This window comes from Salvelinus namaycush, chromosome 24 (assembly GCF_016432855.1).
Source record: "Salvelinus namaycush isolate Seneca chromosome 24, SaNama_1.0, whole genome shotgun sequence".
NCBI lineage: Eukaryota > Metazoa > Chordata > Actinopteri > Salmoniformes > Salmonidae > Salvelinus > Salvelinus namaycush.
In genome coordinates, this window is record NC_052330.1 from 9498811 (window position 1) to 9517171 (window position 18361).

General features: G+C 48.2%; 1 protein-coding gene across 1 annotated transcript in view; it reads left to right on the top strand.

Annotated features, from left to right (window-relative positions):
* rev3l (REV3 like, DNA directed polymerase zeta catalytic subunit) overlaps nt 1-18361 on the top strand; it is a 49871-nt gene that overhangs the window by 888 nt on the left and 30622 nt on the right. The gene's annotated exons all lie outside the window — the stretch shown is intronic.

Consider the following 18361-nt stretch of genomic DNA (forward strand, 5'->3'; position numbering starts at 1 on the left):
CTCAGACAATGTCCCTGCATCTCTCATTGACCAGTTTCATTACAGCACTGTAGTGTAACAAGTGGATGTAGGTTGGGTCCACCGATGCCATGTAGACTTATTTTGCCACTTATTTTTGTGTTGTGTTGCGTAATCTGTTGAATAATGTTAATTCTTTCTAACCTCCAGACGATTAGTCAACACGAGGTCACACTCCGAGAGGCAAGCACAGACAGCCTTAATTTTACACGTATTTCGTAGCTTTGTATTCTGCTGGAATGTGCTTGGGATATTGTTTTACCTCAAGGTATTGTGAGGCCATGGCGTTCAATAACAATACAATTGTTTTGGGATTAGCAGTGTGCATTGTTTTACAGTAACTCTCCTGCAGCTCCACTGTATTACTTGTGGCAAGCCTAAATCAGTGTTGGCTCAATATTTCCAATGTGCAATTGCGTCACAATATGGAATGCTTTGACTAGAAACACAAATCCTTTATTTCTCCTTTTTATCTAGCTTTGCTGAAGATCATTTTTAACACTAGACGAGCCGACGGCGTCATATTGACTAATTTTCTTTTTTAAATTGCTCTTCCATTTTTTTTTGTCATGACTCCCGTCCTTGACTTTTCCTAAATAAGTCTGTATAACATACTGTCGTTAGAATCTTAATATCACTAACATTTGTTATAAGCAGTTTTAAGAGGACATGTCATCACCCCCTCCATCTGTCATTCACTGGCTGATGATGGCCCATCGAAACTTCACCTAAACTGTTTAATTAAATTTCACGTGTGTAAATAATAGTCTAGCTTGGAATTTACACAGAGGCAAGGAAATGAAATGTCAAAAAGTGACCTTTTTAGCAGTTAAGCTGTTTTTATGTCTTTATAGGAGAGCAGATTCTGAACTTTTGAAAGCACCTAAAATATATTTTTCCTTATAGCATTACTGCGCTCCCCACGTTGACTCGCAACACTCAAAACGCAGTAATATATTTCAACTCGGAATGTGCCATTCTGTTCTTTTGAAATGCATTTTCTTAAATGCACAATGTTCCTTAAGACCTGCCCTAATAACAAACTAATAATGAATGATCTTTGTGATGGTGTTTATTTAATCAATTTTAACACTTGAATTGTGGTGGGGGTTTTTGTATATTTTTTTTGTACATATAGCCTACAGTTACATTAACTAATGAAAATGCTATTTTGTTCTTTAAAATACATGTTATTTCATATTCTAATCAAGCAATAAGGCCAGAGGGGGTGTGGCGTATGTCCACAGCCCTTAGCCGTGGTATATTGGCCATATACCACAAACCCCCGAGGTGCCTTATTGCTATTATAAACAGGTTACCACCGTAATTAGAACAGTAAACAATAGTTTTGCGTCCATACCTGTGGTATATTGTCTCGTATACCACGGTTTTCAGACAATCGGCATCCAGGGCTTGACCGACCCCTGGTTTATGTTACTGTACCTTCATAAACACAACCAAATGACTTATTTTTGCACTAGCGTATATGAAATGTATAGATTTTTTTTATACTGTTGACATCCAAAAGATGCCAGGCTTTTCTGGTGTTAAAAAGAATAGCCTGGAAATGGGTCACACAGACACCCACACGAAGGTAATACACACATCAGTCTTGTATACATGCGTCAGGGCTGAGCTATAACACGTTGGCATGTCTCTATTTCTCCCTACACGCCAATAAATAGGCTAGTCTACATTTATCTGTAATGCTTTTAAAGCTGTCATGTAACCTAAACATCGATCTCATTCTATCGGAGTTGCTGGACTAAAAAGTAAGTTGTGTGTTTTGCTCGGCTGTGTGTGTGTTTACATGCGTGGCCCTGTGTGACATGCACCTGGTGTTTCTCTAACCCCTCCCTGTCCTCTCCTGACACGAGCCATGTGCACAGAGCAGACACGAGAGACACACCATTCTGCCCTCTGTCACTCGACACCACACTTCCTGTTTCCACTTAGGCTGCTTGCTCTTCGTTGGCCAGCCCCTGAGGCCCAGTCCCGGCCCTAATAGAGCATGGTGTTCTAGTGGTGTGCTGTCTGGTTGCACAGCACATGATGTAATGTACTCCTCTATAGGCCTTAGCTACCTGTCTACGTCCATCAGGAACCCATATGCATGACGGAACGCTGGAGACGCTGATGTTGTTGGTTTCATGTTTTCTGTTGCTTTTCAGCGCGCTCAATCTTTGCTCATTTAGGCCAAATGATAGTGTTTGGGCACAATATGCAGTGGTAATCAGTAATTCATTGCATATGTAAGAGGCCAGCAGCAGCCAGCTCGAGCAGCAACTGGCAGGCTTGATTGAAGTTTCCATGCATGGTAAATACAGAGTCTCTCCCACACTGCTGGGAGTTGCAGTTTGCTGCAGTCTTTGAGCTCTGGCAGCATTGATCCTGCTTGATGTCTAGCAAGGCTAGATTTACTAGATCCAGCAGGCATTCTCACTGCCTCAATGCCTGGGAGAGGCAGCCAGGAACTGTTTTTTTGGGTGTTTGTTTTGCTCGGCTGTGTGTTTGCGTGCCTGTGCACATGTTTGTGTGTGTGCAGGGGAGGGGAAACTTGCATGACCAATTGACCTGAATGAGGGGTCAAGCAGCGAACAGCGGCGAGGGATAAAACACGGGGCCTCCCTCTAACCCTCTCTCCTCCTGGCCCCTGCCTCCTTCCTCCCCCTTTACCTCTCACCAGGGGAACTCTAATGCCGTCTAAAGGAATTCCTCCTGGAACCATTAACAGGATAATGGGGGATTCAAAGACTGGGCGTCTCATTAGTCAAAAGGTCATTTTTCTTTTGATTTGCTACCTCCCTTTTTTATTTTTTGGACTCTTTAGCATTCTCAAGATGTAACCTTGGCCTGTGTTTCTTATTAGGCTACTTTAACATGGATATTGCTATCCACTTATTTCTCATGTTTTGTAGCCACATGGATGGCTGTCTTTTGTGGGCCTAGTCCCTTTACCCTCAGTTGAATCCATTCCCTTCCAGGCTCATTCCAATTTCGACTAGTTTTGATGCCAAAAAATAGCTGCCAGGGAGGAATGCCTTGCTCTGTGAGAGAGGAGTTTGCTGTGAATGCAGAGAGCAGCATGAACCCTGGCCCCTGATAATCCTGAGGCTGTGATGTTATTGTCACAAGACACTGGGGCCCCGGGTCTTTAAAAGCCCTTCCGTTGGGGGGTTTCCAGTGAAGACACACACACACACGCCCCTCTCAGCCTGTCCAGGTCTCATTAACCATTAACAAAAGCCGGTCGTTCTTTTGTTTGTCATGCATTCCATCTCTTTGGGCCTTCCCTCCCTAGTACGTCAAGGTGGTCCAATCAGTGCCCCTCTCATGAGTAATGGGAGACAGTAATGGCACCTCGTCGTGTCTTTGTGGTTGTGAAGAAGCAGCTCCATGCCATGCCGTGTCTCTGTCATAGGGGCCTCACATCAAGCCAGGAATTCCAGGAGTGCTATCTGGTTTCAAAGGGTTCCGCAGGCACATGATGGACTTTGAAAGCTTAGAAAACTCTCCTCCCTCCTCCCCCCCCATGCAACGGGTGTAAATCAGTGAAGTTGTTTTTGTCTGTTGAATTCTTTAATACTACAGGTGGCCTCTATAGAGGATTTACAGTGCATTAAAGCTGAAGAATGGGCCCCACCCCTTTCTCTGGGTGATGATGACGATCACCTGCTGCTGCTGCTTCTAGCCTGTGGCTGAACGGTTACTGGGGTTGGTAGGTTTATATCACAATGAACTTTCAATCTATAACTGTACTGTAGCCAATGCCTTTACCGCATAGCTGAGTTAGCCCTATAGCCTCTAACATAAAGCAGAACGGAATACCTTTAGTCTGTACTGTGGCCAAGGCGATATACCTTATAGCCTTTACCCCATAGCTGAGCTATAGACTACGTGCTTACTCTTAAAGGCGGCCGCATCCTTCAGTTCGGAGTGAGTGTGCTCGCGTACTCCCTTAAAAGACCGTCGCTTGATAAATGAGAAAAAAGCGGCAATAGTACTTTTTGTCCATTTTTGAGACGCCCTAGCCAGTAACACACTTCCTCAAAATTGTCTGTCGTTAATTTTGACGTTTTTGCTGAGGAGATCTTAGTCGCGCAATGTTGCATCTAGCTAAGAGGTTTGGTGCAGTATTTCTCAATGAAAAAATGTGCATGAGAACGAGTCGTCTCTCGTTGAATGACAACAAAGACTTTATTGAAGAATCCTTACTGTTGACCAATCACCGACGGAGGGGCGTAGACTTCGGCTTGCCTCAATAAAAAAAACAGTGCCCGAACAGCCGAAAAAACCCTTACCGAAGTCCAAAACGAACAAAAAGGCCACAACGTCGTCATAATATATGCACAAACTCTTCTGAACTGTTTCAGCTGGGAAGCATGCGGATACCTTAAATCTTTAACCTGTAGCTGAACTGTTCTAGGCCTACCTTTTTAGTCTGGCCTGTGGCTGAACTGTTCTAGGCCTACCTTTTTAGTCTGGCCTGTGGCTGAACTGATCTAGGCCTACCTTTTTAGTCTGGCCTGTAGCTGAACTGTTCTAGGCCTACCTTTTTAGTCTGGCCTGTGGCTGAACTGATCTAGGCCTACCTTTTTAGTCCGGCCTGTGGCTGAACTGTTCTAGGCCTACCTTTTTAGTCTGGCCTGTGGCTGAACTGTTCTAGGCCTACCTTTTTAGTCTGGCCTGTGGCTGAACTGATCTAGGCCTACCTTTTTAGTCTGGCCTGTAGCTGAACTGTTCTAGGCCTACCTTTTTAGTCTGGCCTGTGGCTGAACTGATCTAGGCCTACCTTTTTAGTCTGGCCTGTAGCTGAACTGTTCTAGGCCTACCTTTTTAGTCTGGCCTGTGGCTGAACTGATCTAGGCCTACCTTTTTAGTCTGGCCTGTGGCTGAACTGTGTGCCTTTTGTCTTGGATGAGGGGAGGTTTTTCCTGAGTGCTCTCTATCTCTCGCTCTCTCAGATTGCTCTCTCGGCTCCCTCTTCCTCTCTCTCTCTCCTGAGTTTTTTCTGTACAGTACACATATGCCCTTGCTGCAGCGCCTGGGTGATTGATGGCTTTAATAGCTCCCTCCGGTTCTACAGTGGCTTTTTGAATGCGTCGCCACTGCCGAGGGCAGAAATGTGGGGCTGCAGCACCAGTCATTGTCCCTGCCATCCTTTTCTGTCGCCCAGGTGGAGTTAGGTGACACCCTGGTCTTTATGCTGTAGGTCTGTACCCACCTAGCCCTCAGACTTCACCGTAGACAGGTTTCAGTGAACAGAAAAGACAATCACAGCCTCACAGCAAAGCCTCTATTTCAGTTTGTCAATTGACTAAAGACTTACAGGGGAACATTTACGCTCATCTTTGCCAGGTGATTTGTTTCAGCTGAATTAGTGGCAGAATTTTGTGGATCTGGTAGAAGGAGAAGGAAATGTCTGCAGTGCCTGAGTGAGATGGAACCTTGGTGGGGTGGCCACGTTGATATTTTTTGGCGGGCCGTATGTCTGTGTGATGGATGGTGGATTCATTAGCACAGGGGAGTTGAATGTGACTACACAGCCACTGTAGCCTGGCCTCTGGGCGGGCTCCCCTCAAGGTGGGCTCGGCTGTATCTGAGACGGTGCTGCAGACAGGCGTGTGTGTAGGACTATTATGTGCTGTCAGTCTTGATTGTTGTTGGGCTTTCTAGTTGCGGTCTCCTCTCCCTCAGGTCTCCGGCCATGCCAAGGTCACTCCACCAGAGGGAGTCCAGGATCTCCCTGCCCCCTGGTCACTGGATGCCGCGTCACAAATGGCAGCCTATTCCCTTTTTTATAGTGCACTACTTTGGACCAGGGAACCTGTATATAGGGAATAGGGTGCCATTTTGAAAGCAGAAACCAGCCACCTCTCCTCTCTGTTACTGGCACCTGTCTGAGGAGCTCCACCTTACTCCTGCAGGTGCCGCGCCATGCTTTGACGGTTCACCCAGCCAGCTCCGTGTGTGTTGTCATCTCCCACCTTCTGACAGGCCACTGCTGGATGGTTAATTGTCTGAGTGAGCAGCTCTTTTCTGCGCTGTTTGATTTTGGCCGGGTCTAATCAATAGGAGACATGCTGTGTTAATAACACACACAGAGGTGGAGGTGGCCAGCCGGGTCTACCGCTCGCTGCTGGTAAATACGTCTGCTGGCTGCAAATCCCACTGACAGACTGAGCCACAGACATACCTCCAGGCTGAGGGGAGGTTGACGTCACAGACAGACAGACACTCAGCCAGACGACAGACAGACGGACGCACAGACCAGCCAAGCTCTCTCTCTACCACATCCGGGACTATAGCAGACATGGGACTCTGTCCTTAAACGCCTGCCCTAACCACATTATAGGCAGTACTAGGGGCGTGTGGGGATATCAGTGGGCTGTTGCTCTCATCAGTAGGCCTCGTATGTGTATTCGGTCAGCTTTTTACTGCTGCCTGCCAGTGAGGTAATGCGATTAGTCCCTGAGTGAAGCTGGGCTGGATTACTTGCGTTGGTCGCTAGCGTCAGGCCAGGAAATGCTTCCCTCCAAACACCCCCCCCCCCCCCCCCCCCCCCCCGGTACTTTATGAAATACGCCTGTGTTCTTCTCGTTTGATGTAGAGTGCTCAGTAACTGTGGGCTGTCTCCCTGCCAACGCTTGTGTTGGGATATTAAGTGGATTTGTGTTCTTTGAATGCAGGGAGTCCCTAAAAAGCAGGTACTGCCTGTGTGGTCCCACTCTGGTCCAGGGAGCCCAGTGTTGGCACGTGGAGTTTGGTCACTTTGGGTCGGTGCTGAGTGTTCCGACCCTTCCTCTTCTTCTCCGGGCTCTTTGTCCCTACGTTAGAGAACTGAGGGAGAGGGGCCCTGCTCGGGCCATTCAGGCGCTCTCTCTGTTCCCCAGGCCACTCACTGTTGTAGGAAAACTGTAGTGTTTCAGGCAGATTTTAAGATCTTATTTTAAAAGAAGCCTGGACTGGAATGCTTTGAACCTGTTATGCTGTGCCTTCAATCTGGATGTTGATAAAACACACACACACGCACGTGCGCGCATGGATTAAATTCCTATCAGTAGGTCTTAGGTATCTCCCATTGGGGACGGAGAAGTAGGACTGCAGCTTTCTGTTTTGAAGCTGTAGCTACGACCGGAAAGCCCTGCTTTCTGAACACTCCATTCTACGCTCCCCTCCTTGTGAGGACCCACATCTCAGTTTGCTTGTGAAGACCAAACGGCATGTCTTGAGATCAATTTTTAATTCCACAGTTCCACTGTACACAGTGTGTATGAAAGCAGGCTTATTAAAGGGGGATGGGGAATTCTGGCTGGCTCTAAAAATAGCCTGGCTTGTTTTTTTTCAAGGCAACCGAGCTTGCTTCTTTCTGTTCTGTCAGTGCTGGAGGAGCACAGTGAGGGGGGGCTACATGAAACACTGAGATTCTGGGGCGACCAGAACGTAGTCTTCTGCTGCTGCTGTCTTCATTTTTAGAAGAGTTTCATGCCTGCCCTCTTTATAAGAGGCATCCGTTTTTTTTCTTGAAGGGAAATGTCTAAACCCGTTCCCCACATCCCCTTTGTTCTCCTAGCTACCTTATTTTCCCTCACAGCACTATATCGGCTGCAATTTGGTTTCTGTGTGTGTGTGTGTGTGTGTGTGTTAGAGGGAGGAAGGGAGTCTCGCTCGTCTAATGCACCAATCACGCCTCCCCAACGCTGTGTGATGTGTGGCACAGAGACATGCCGTGAATATCAAATTTCGACGTGCTGAAAATGGGCACGCAGACCTGTTAAGGGGAAATGTCCTGTTGTCTGGCTGTGTTTTTATCTTGACCGGGGCGTTTGGACACCGGCAGACACTGGCGCGTAAAAACAACGTTGGTGACAACTCTGATTTGAATGTTGATGGCTGTTGTCGGGGTACCTTGCTCTCTCTCCTCCCCTTCCTTTAATTCTCTCTTATCTACCTGTCTCTCGCTGTCTCTCTCCCCTCTTTCTTTCTCCTCTCGCTCTCTTTTTCCTCTTTCTCTCTCTCCTTTCTCCTCTCGCTCGCTCTCTCCTCTCTTTCTTCTCACTCGCTTTCTCCTCCTCTCTTTCTCCTCACTCGCTTTCTCCTCTCCTCTCTCGCTCTCTCTTTCTCCTCTCGCGCTCTCTCTCTCTCTCCCTCTCTCTCTCTCTCTCTTTAACATTTTGATAGAGCTGGCTTCCGGCCATACTGATATTAGCCACAGTACTAGCCTACAGTAGATCATGTGCAACACTTGGTCTAGCTAGCACATTAGGCTGGAAACACAATAGCTTCATTTGATTCCATCTCTCACATTTTTAATATCTCAAGGGAAGACATTTGCATATTATATTATTTCATAGGAAAGTTCAATTCAGATTCAGAAACCGCCGGTCTCCCTTTGTTCTGTTGACCGTCGTCGAACAAGGGTATCCATTTGTCATTATATTTAGAATTTCACAGTCACTCTCCAGTCCAGACTGCTTGGCAGTTTCTAACTAAATGAATATTTACGTTCTCTAACACTAAATGTGTGTGTCTTTGATAGCCTGGATCGGACTGCTTGTTAGTACAGAAGCGTCCAGGCCTAATGGTCAACCAGCAGCATGTGTGGTCAGACATACTGCATGATTGCGTGTCCACGGTGATGCTGTTCATTCCCTGACGTGTGTGTGTGTGTGTCGTAAGGCTAGTCTACACACTTCTGTCAGACTGGGAGCTGCAGACACAGAGGATACCCTACCCGCTGGTCACTCTTCTCTCTCTCTCCTCTACTCTCGGGGCTTTATTGGCATGGGAAACATGTTTACATTGCCAAAGCAAGTCAAGAAGATATTAAACAAAAGTGAAATAAAATTGAACAGTAAACATTACACTCACAGAAGTTCCACAAGAGCAAAGACATTTCAAATGTTACATTATGTGCAAATAGTTAAAGTGCAAAAGGGAAGATAAATAAACATAAATATAGGTTGTATTTACAATGGTGTTTGTTCTTCGCTGGTTGCCCTTGTGGCAACAGGTCACAAATCTTGCTGTTGTGATGGCACGCTGTGGTATTTCCCCCAATAGATATGGGAGTTTATTGAAATTGGGTTTGTTTTTGAATTCTTTGTGGGTCTGTGTAATCTGAGGGAAATATGTGTCTCTAATATGGTCATACATTTGGCAGGAGGTTAGGAAGTGCAGCTCAGTTTCCACCTCAGGCTGTGTGCGCACTGCCCACAAAATGTCTTCTCTTGAGAGCCAGGTCTACCTACGCCGGCCTTTCTCTCTCTGTTCTCCTCTACCTACTGTGCAATCCGTTCCTGCAGATCCAATTTCTCTCTCTCTTCCTAATTCCCCCCCCTTTTTTGTTCCTTGTTCCACAGCTACTTTCCCTCTTCCAGTGTCAGAGAGGACCTGTCCCTGCAGGTGTGATGTCACATTGTGTTCCTGTGTCCTGTTTAGGGGGGGGGGACCCATGTCAGAATGTGACTAGGTCAGAGATGCATGTGGGACTGCAGCTGCCCTCCCTGTGCTCTACTCTCCCTGACCCTGTCAAGCTCACCCTGAGCCACAGTCACATACCTGAAGATGCAGGGAGAGAAGTCATTCCTTGACGCCGTTCATTCCCTGCCGTGTGTGTATGCACATGTACGTGTGTGTGTGTGTCGTCAGGCTAGTCTACACACTGCTGTCAGACTGAGAGCCGCAGACAAGGAGGATACCCTGCCCGCTGGTCACAGTCTGTGGCGCTCTTCTCGCGCTCTTTCACTCTCCCTTCCTCGCTCTCTCGCTCTCGCAATCGTTCTTTCTCTCGCGCTCTTCCCCTCTCCTTTGTCTTGTTCTTTCTCTCGCTCTTTCTCTCCCCGTGCTCTCCCTCTCCCCTCGCCCCGTCTTCTGTTCCTTTGTTCTCCTCTACCTACTGTTCAATCAGTTCCTGCAGATCCAATTTCTCTCTCTTCCTAACCCCCCCCCCCCACCACCTTCCTTTTTCCACAGCTACTCCCTCTCTTCCAGTGTCAGAGACGACCTGTCCCTGCAGGTGTCATGTCACATTGTGTTCCTGTGTCCTGTTTAGGGGGGGGGGGCACGGTCAGTGAAGCGTGTGGGACTGGAGCTGCCCTCCCTGGCCTTTACCCTCCCTGACCCTGTCAAGTTCATCGGCCTCTCACCCTGACACCCCTCCTTCATCACCCTGAGCCACGGTCACATACCTGAGCTCCAACACGGTGGAAAACATTAGTGAAGATGCAGGGAGAGAGAGAAGTCGGTGCTTTCTAATCTGACTGGACAGGTTGTTTGGATGTGTGGCCTCTGCCTCAGTGTTGGCATACTAGCATACTGCACTTCACAGCCCCCTCTCGCCACTCCATCTCCTCCTCTTCCCCTCCTCCAGTTGTCGTCGCATCTACAGTGGGTTCTGTCCTGCCCTCAGGCTGTGCTGTTCTGGTCTGTCCTCCTCTGACGCTCCTCATCATTAAGCAGAGTGCTTGGGTCTGTGGTCAGACAGATGTGGCTTTGTGTCTGGACTATGTGGGAATGAAGCGTTCTTGAGTTCTTCAGCCTGCTAGTAATACTCTTCCCCCTCTACTCTAGCTAGAGAGGGGGGCTCAGAGGGCCACTGGTATTAGTGGGCCACAAATAAACATGGAGTAGGCGAGAGGACTGGACCACAATAACACACAGGGTGGCGAGGGAGCAAAGGTCACACCACAGAAACCACGTCCTGTTTCAGTCTGTTGGTCTCGGGACTGTGGTTCTGTGGACTTGCGCGCGCCACTGCGATGGTCACCCACTGCAGTGGTAGTGAACCGGACTGTAGCCCCTCTCCGTCTCTCTTCCTCCTCTCGCTACCGTTCTGTCATTCTATCCCGCTGATAAAGACACTCGCCGTGGAATGTTAGTCGTTTGGCCTCCTCACCTCACCTTCTCAGTGTTTGTATCTTATGGCTCACTTGCTGCCGTCGCTTCTTGAGGTGGTTGGACGTGCAGACTTTGATTGATTGAACATGTTTGTGTGAGCACAGCCAGAGCTGGCAGGACATCAATCGACAGGCTGCCGTCGCGCTAATCGCACAGGTCTGGCAGATACACACACACACACACACACACACACACACACACACACACACACCCTTCTAGCCCACCTGATTAATGCGGCTGGTTGAGACAGGTGTGCCGTGGTGCAGGTGATGCTCATTGAAAGGTCATCGATTTGTCTATCTCACCACGTCTGACATTGGGCAGCTGTGCAGCGATGACTCGCCCTGGATAAAGAAGCGTCCGTACAGGCATGTTGCTACGGCGACGGGGGTCTTAGTGGTCCCAGCTGATGAACCTACTATCCTGCTTTTCCCCCGGTCATAGTGTTTCCTTCCCGCTGTGGGACATCTCTGACGGCTTGGCCGTATATTCCTGTCCCCCTCAGGGGGGTTGTTGTGGTGGTGTGTGTGTGTTTCCTCTGGAAATATGCGTATCAGTGGGGGAGAAGGTCACAGCAATTTTTATGGAGAAGGAATGACAAGCTCAGTTCTGGTGACTTTTTACTCCAAAATGAAATGAGCCCAATAACATATTGTTAAAATAGTTTGCTAAAATTATTTTAACGTATTGGACCATGCATATAGCTAGTGATTTGGGGGGGGGGTGGATACTTACATATCGGGATATAATTCTTGACGATGTATCATTTTGACAATATCGCAATATTATTTTTGCGCTAGTTGGCTGTACCTGCACCAAAACTCCAGTATTTTTCCTTCATAGCTTGTTTTCCATCTTCTTTTTAAATAAGGGAGACCATTTGTTTTCAGCACTTTTATTTTCATGACCGATCAAAATGTGGATTTCTCATGGCTCTGTCTTGTCCCTCTGCAGCAGACATATGGTGACATCGAATGGCAATAAAATCACAGTATCGAATCACAATACATATAGAACCGGGAGTATCTTAATACATATCATATCAGCACCAAAGTATCGTGATAATATCGTATCGTGAAGTCCCTGGCAATTCCCAGACCAACATATAGCCCATCCATATTATCAGGTATACCATAAGCAATTAGCATTATCACCTGTGGCCCAACTGATGCAGCATAGTGGCTATAAATAAATATAATTGAAGGACCGAGTTGCCTATCTGCATTTACCCTATTTGGCTAATCATTAGCTAGATCCCGAATGTGATTAAAAAAAATTAACCCTTTTTTCTTCCCAATTGGTAGTTGCAGTCTTGTCTCATCGCTGCAACTCTCGTACAGACTCGGGAGATGCGAAGGTCGAAAGCCGTGCGTCCTCCGAAACACAACCCAACCAAGCCGCACTGCTTCTTGGCACAATGCCCGCTTAACCCGGGAAGCCAGCCGCACCAATATGTCGGAGGAAACGTATTGGTGCTGTGGCGCCCAGCTCGCAACAGGAGTCGCTAGTGCGCGATGGGACAAGGACATCCCTGCCGGCCAAACCCTCCTCTAACCCGGACGATGTTGGGCCAATTGTGGGTCTCCCGGTCGCAGCCGGCTGCAACATAGCCTGGACTCGAACCCAGAATATCTAGTGGCATAGCTAGCTGCGATGCAGTGCCTTAGACCACTGCGCCACTCGGGAGGCCCCGAATGTGATCTTTTAACTAGTTAGCATCATATTGATGAATTTTATGTTCCAAAAAATTGCATGAACACAGTGACTATAATGTACGTATCTGTTAGGGTAACGTGGGGTATTCTGCCACCCGGGGTAAAACACCCCCTGTCTGTACTTCTCACAGAAACCACTTCATGTCACCATTCTCCCCCGAACACTTTCCCTGGTTGCCACTCTTGCTCAACAACAAAAAACCTAATCTGTCTCATCACAATTGAAGTTACGCCCCCAAAAATGTATTTGAGGTAGGGTGGTGTTTTTTTTACCCCAAGTTACCCTACAATAGACACGTGTTAAATTTAGCACCACTCTCCCCTATGCACTCAGGAATAAAGTAGGAATGGAAAGCTGGATCTCCCTCTTTATAACGAAGGCCATCTTTAAAAGGTCTCCCGTGATTGCATTGAGCGTCGTTGTGCATGGATTGCTTGTCTGGATGCATGTTTCCCTCCCAATGGCACTCGCAACTGGAATACACCTTGAGAGGAATAGCCTGTTTCTCTCGCATAGAACACACAACAACAAGTCGACTAGGTAAATAGATATACTATTCTACTATGGGGTTATTTGTTTAATCTATTCATTGTTTAAAGACAAAGTCAATGTGGACTTCACTGTTCTCGATCTTCAAAATATTATTTTGTGTTCCGTATATATTTATTGCCTTAACGGCAATGATTTTTGCCGTGGTGCTGCGCCACAGCTAAATGACTGCAGCGCAAACACTGTTATGTGCGTGCGTGTGTGTGTGTGTGTGCCCCTGCTTTGACACACTAGAGGGCATGGAGGCCTGTGCTGTTAATCCGCTGTACCGGGATCATTAGTGCCCTCACACCTTCGCTGGATGAATGAACTGGGGCCTGTTATTGCCACTCGTATCCCACACCGGAGATGGATGGTAGCGGAAGGGGGCCCCTGCTCACTGCCCAGCCACCTATATCTTCCACTAGGATGGATTCTCACAACATAGGCCTATACCCATGAGGTCTGGAGAAGAATGTGCTGTTGTGACACACCTCAGTCAGAGACAAAATCAAACATGATATTGTATTCTGCTGTGTTTCGTGTGTGTGTTCCGCAGGTTCCCGCGTGAGGCTAGGTGGTTGGTCATCTGTTAAGACTCCTGCCTGGCACTGGTTGGCAGGACCGTCTGGTCTGTTTGTTCCTCAACACGCTGAAGTGCCAGGGATGTCTTTACTGAACCCAGCAGGAGACCGCTTGTTCCAGTCTGGAGCTTCACAAAGACTTAGAGGTGTTTCATGCCTCAGTCAGGACTGTAGATAAGGGCTGTCTGGGAACGATCTAGGAATTCCCTTGCAGAGATTTCATAAAGACCTTTGGGCCTTTGTCTGCCTCAGGACTGGACTAGGTAAGGACTGTCTGGGGGTACAGGACATGGGAAGGAACGACTGGGAATGCTGTAGGAAATCGCTCGCTGAGAGCTGGTAATCGACGTCCAGTGACTTGTTTGTCCCACTCTGTGCTCAGGAGTCAGGCGGTCTGCCAGGACAGGCCTTGGCTGTGGAGAGGGAGAGGGAAAACACAGCGCAGTCACAGGGAGTATTCTGCTGTCTGCTCCAGGTTTGGCCCGGGGACCACCACAGTCTCTCTCCCAGCATGAAGTCACCTCAGCCAGGGAGGCTTCTGGCTCCTAGCAATGACACAATGGAACCTGTGACACACTGAGAGGAAGGGAAGCATTTCATGGCTACCAGCCTCTTACGCTGATTTCTATTGGAGGCCTGAGGACACAGCTGAAGACACTGGCCTGTGTTCGGAATCCGATCTGGATGCAGTCCGTGGTGAATACGCCTGGTTAAACCACTGTATAGGAGCTGCTCCGTGTTCAACGAATGGAGGACGAGGCATTACAGAACAGGGTGGTCAGTGAGTGAACTGACGTTCCTGGTTTTACCACGCTGTGGAATTTCAGGCAGGACCGGAGAGGTTTTTGTGTCGGTCGTGTCGGACTCCGATCTGGAGACGTGGCCAACTGTGTAAAGCAAAGAACATGGAAGAGTGCAGAGCAGGAAGCTGCGGCAGTGTACTATTCTGAGTGAAAGAGGGTGAGGTGCCCATAAAGAAACGGACCTACCCTCACGCCTTTGTTTATTCTCTGTCGCTCTAAAGCAAAACAATTTGCATAGGCACTTTGAAGGATGGGTGATTGAAGGGACCCGGTGTGCATTATCGCTGTGCCTAAATTGCAGTGGTGTGTGTGTGATGGAGGGGGTTTGAGGAGGATGGTGTATGGGGTGGCAGTGGGCGGGTATCCGGACAGAGGGTAGTTAATGAGCAGCATCCTAACACACACGCACACAGTCACACGCACAGTACAGGCTATACAGTGGTGTATGAATGGAGCACAGGGCTAGGTAGAGCTGTAAATAGATCAACATGCTCATCTCCTTGCTCAGCAACCCCTGTCTGTGTCCTCTCTACCTCTGCTCTGCTCATCAGCAGACTCGCTCCTCGCAGCCAGGCAAGGCCAAAAATAGCAGCACCCCGCCTCGATGTCTGCCTCTCTCCTCCTCCCTGAGTGTCTCTACCACACACACACACACAGGCACAGTGTGATCAGAGTCTCTCCACAGCATGGCAAACACACTGTTTACTCCTCCTGCATACCACCAAACACCACTTCATAAATTGCTGTGCTGGCAGCATTTCAATAGTCTCACCCAGGACTAGCATTAAGTAGTGTCTGCTAGAAGACCTGTACACCATACTGGCCAGTTATACTGAAAAAAAATATAAACACAACATGGAAAGTGTTGGGCCTATGTTTCATGAGCTGATATGAAAGATCCAAGAAATGTTCGATACGCACCAAAAGCTTATTTCCCTCACATTTTGTGCACACATTTCTTTATATCCCTGTTAGTGAGCATTTCTCCTTTGCCAAGATAATCGATCCACCGAACAGGTGTGGCATATCAAGAAACAGCATGATCATTACACAGGTGCACCTTGTGCTGGGGACAATAAAAGGCCACTGTAAAATGTGCGTTTTTGTCACAACACAATGCCACAGATGTCTCTAGTTTTGAGGGAGGGTGCACTTGGCATGCTGACTGCAGGAATGTCCACCTGAGCTGTTGCCAGAGAATTTAATTTCTCTACCATAAGCCGAATCGTTTTAGAGAATTTGGCAGTACGTCCAACCGGCCTCCTAACCGCATACCACTTGTGTGGCGTCGTGCGGGCGAGCGGTTTGCTGATGTCAACGTTGTGAACAGAGTGCCCCATGGTGGCGGTGGGGTTATGGTATGGGTGTGCATAAGTTAGATAACAAACACAATTGAATTTTATCGATGGCAATTTGAATGCACAGAGAAACCGCGACGAGATCCAGAAGCCCATTGTCTTACCATTCATCCACCGCCATCACCTCATGTTTCAGCATGATGATGCACGGCCCCATGTCACAAGGATCTGTACACAATTCCTGGAAGCTAAAAATGTCCCAGACCATCAATGGCCTTGCATACTCACCAGACATGTCACCCATTGAGCATGTTTGGGATGCTCTGGAATGACACGTTTGACCGCGTGTTCCAGTTCCTGCCAATATCCAGCAACTGCGCACAGCCATTGAAGAGTGGGACAACATTCCACAGGCCACAATCAACAGCCTGATCATCTCTATGCAATGTCCTGCATGAGGGAAATGGTGGTCTGATCCATGCCTACTTTAAAAAAAAAAAATGTTTTAAGGTATCTGTGACCAACGGATGCATATCTGTAGTCCCAGTCATGTGAAATCCATAGATTTTTTTTAGGGCCTAATGCATTTATTTCATTTGACTGATTCCATGAAATGAGCTGTAACCCAGTAAAATCTTTGAAAATGTTGCATGCTGCTTTTTAATATTTTTGTTCAGTATAGTTTATAAAGCAGCGGCATACATTTCTCACCCCCCCCACCCCCGCCGCCACCAGCGGGTGACTGGAGTAAATCCCTCAGACTAGAGCGATGTGATTTAAAGTAGTCATTCATCTCTTTTCTTTCTCCTCTTCCCTTCACTGCAGTCTCTGTTCTCTCCCTCCTCCCCCTCAAACAAGTATTTCCCCCCTCTCTCTCGTGTCGTGGTGCAGGATGGCGTCTGTAGTGAACCCGCGGAACTGAACCGTCGCGTGAGATTCGACACGCGGACACCCTCCCTCTCCCATGGGTGACTCCATCTGCACGATGTAGACTAGAGACAGGCACGGCACATTGATATTCCCCCAACATATTCCCGTTTTTATTACCCTGAAGTCTAATGTAAAACGAGACCCCCCCCCCCCCCCCCCCCCCCGGCGTTTACTGTGATGTGTTTTAGAACGGCCGCGTGTCTGTGCGAGGAGTTATGACGCACCCGCCTGCATTTAAAACTCATTAGAAGGACGGGAAGATAAACGATGGTGCAGATCTTTGCTAAGCAAGCAGAAGCTTTATTGATCGACAGTGTCTTCATGCGGCACCCATTAGTTTGTTCCTGCCATCCGTCCCTTCTTCTCCGTACCATACAGGGCTATGGGAAGATGTCTGGTCAGTCAGGCCGCTGGTGGGTTGGGCTGTGAGGTTCTCTCTCTCTCTCTTTTTTGTTGCAGGTGCTCTGGCAGGGATAGAGGGAAACCGTGACTCTTATGAAGCAGCATAATGGGTAGGGGGATTAGATTTGATGATGCCAGGTGCGTCTCTTCCTCAGACTAACTTGCTCTGCCTTTCCCTCTGATCGTTCTCTCTCTCATTCTTACTCCCTTTCGCTCGCTTTCTTACTCCGTTTCGCTATTTCTTTCTCTCGCCCCCTCTTACACTTCTCTCGCTCGCTCTCTACCCCAACCCTCTTCTGTCGCTCCCTGGCATCGAGATGGACGATGCAGGAGGCTCTCGCCAGATGTTGAGATACCAGTGTTAGGTTTCCATGAATCTTTCGTCTCCCCGCTATCCTGCCCACAGTGTTAGGGACTCGGTACATGACCAGGCAGATATTATGTCCTCGACATGGGCTCAGGCTGTGTTAACGAGCCTCCACCACGGTGCTCAGTTCTGTTCTCTCAACTCATTAGAACATCTTGGCCTTATTCTCTTGTTACTGTAAAACCCAGTTGGTATTTTGTCCATAATCCACAGTCCCAATCCCTGACCAAGTTTTGTCCATGTTCTTTATTACTCTGGCCCAGAGGCAATAGCAGAGGGGATGTTCCCCCGTACAGACCCCCATCTAAGAGGGACTTGCCCTCCCCCTGCATCCCTCACTCCCTCCCAGATTCCCCCTCACTCCGAAGCTACATTCATCTGTGGGTTGTGCCTCAGGGCCCAAATTGTACAGAGAGAAGGGTTCTATACAGCTCCACACTCTTGTTCTGTGTGACCCGGAGCTTCCTGCAATCAATCAGGTCCAGTCCAGCGAGAGCATGAATGGGTATTCATCAAGATGGAGGATCTGAGAGGCTAGTTGCGCCGCACACACGTGCATGCAAACTCTCACACACATACCCCCCCCCCCCCCGCACACACGGACACACAGGCTAATTTCCATATTTATTATAAGTGCTGCTGCTGCTCCATGCAGTGACTCCTATAGGTCTGTCTGTCTGTCTGTCTGTCTGTCTGTCTGTCTGTCTGTCTGTCTGTCTGTCTCTTCACAGACAGCAGCAGTGTACAGTAGCAGCTAGCAGGCAGCACTCTGACTGTAACTCTACAGTACTGACAGACTGGAGCTGCTGCTGTAAT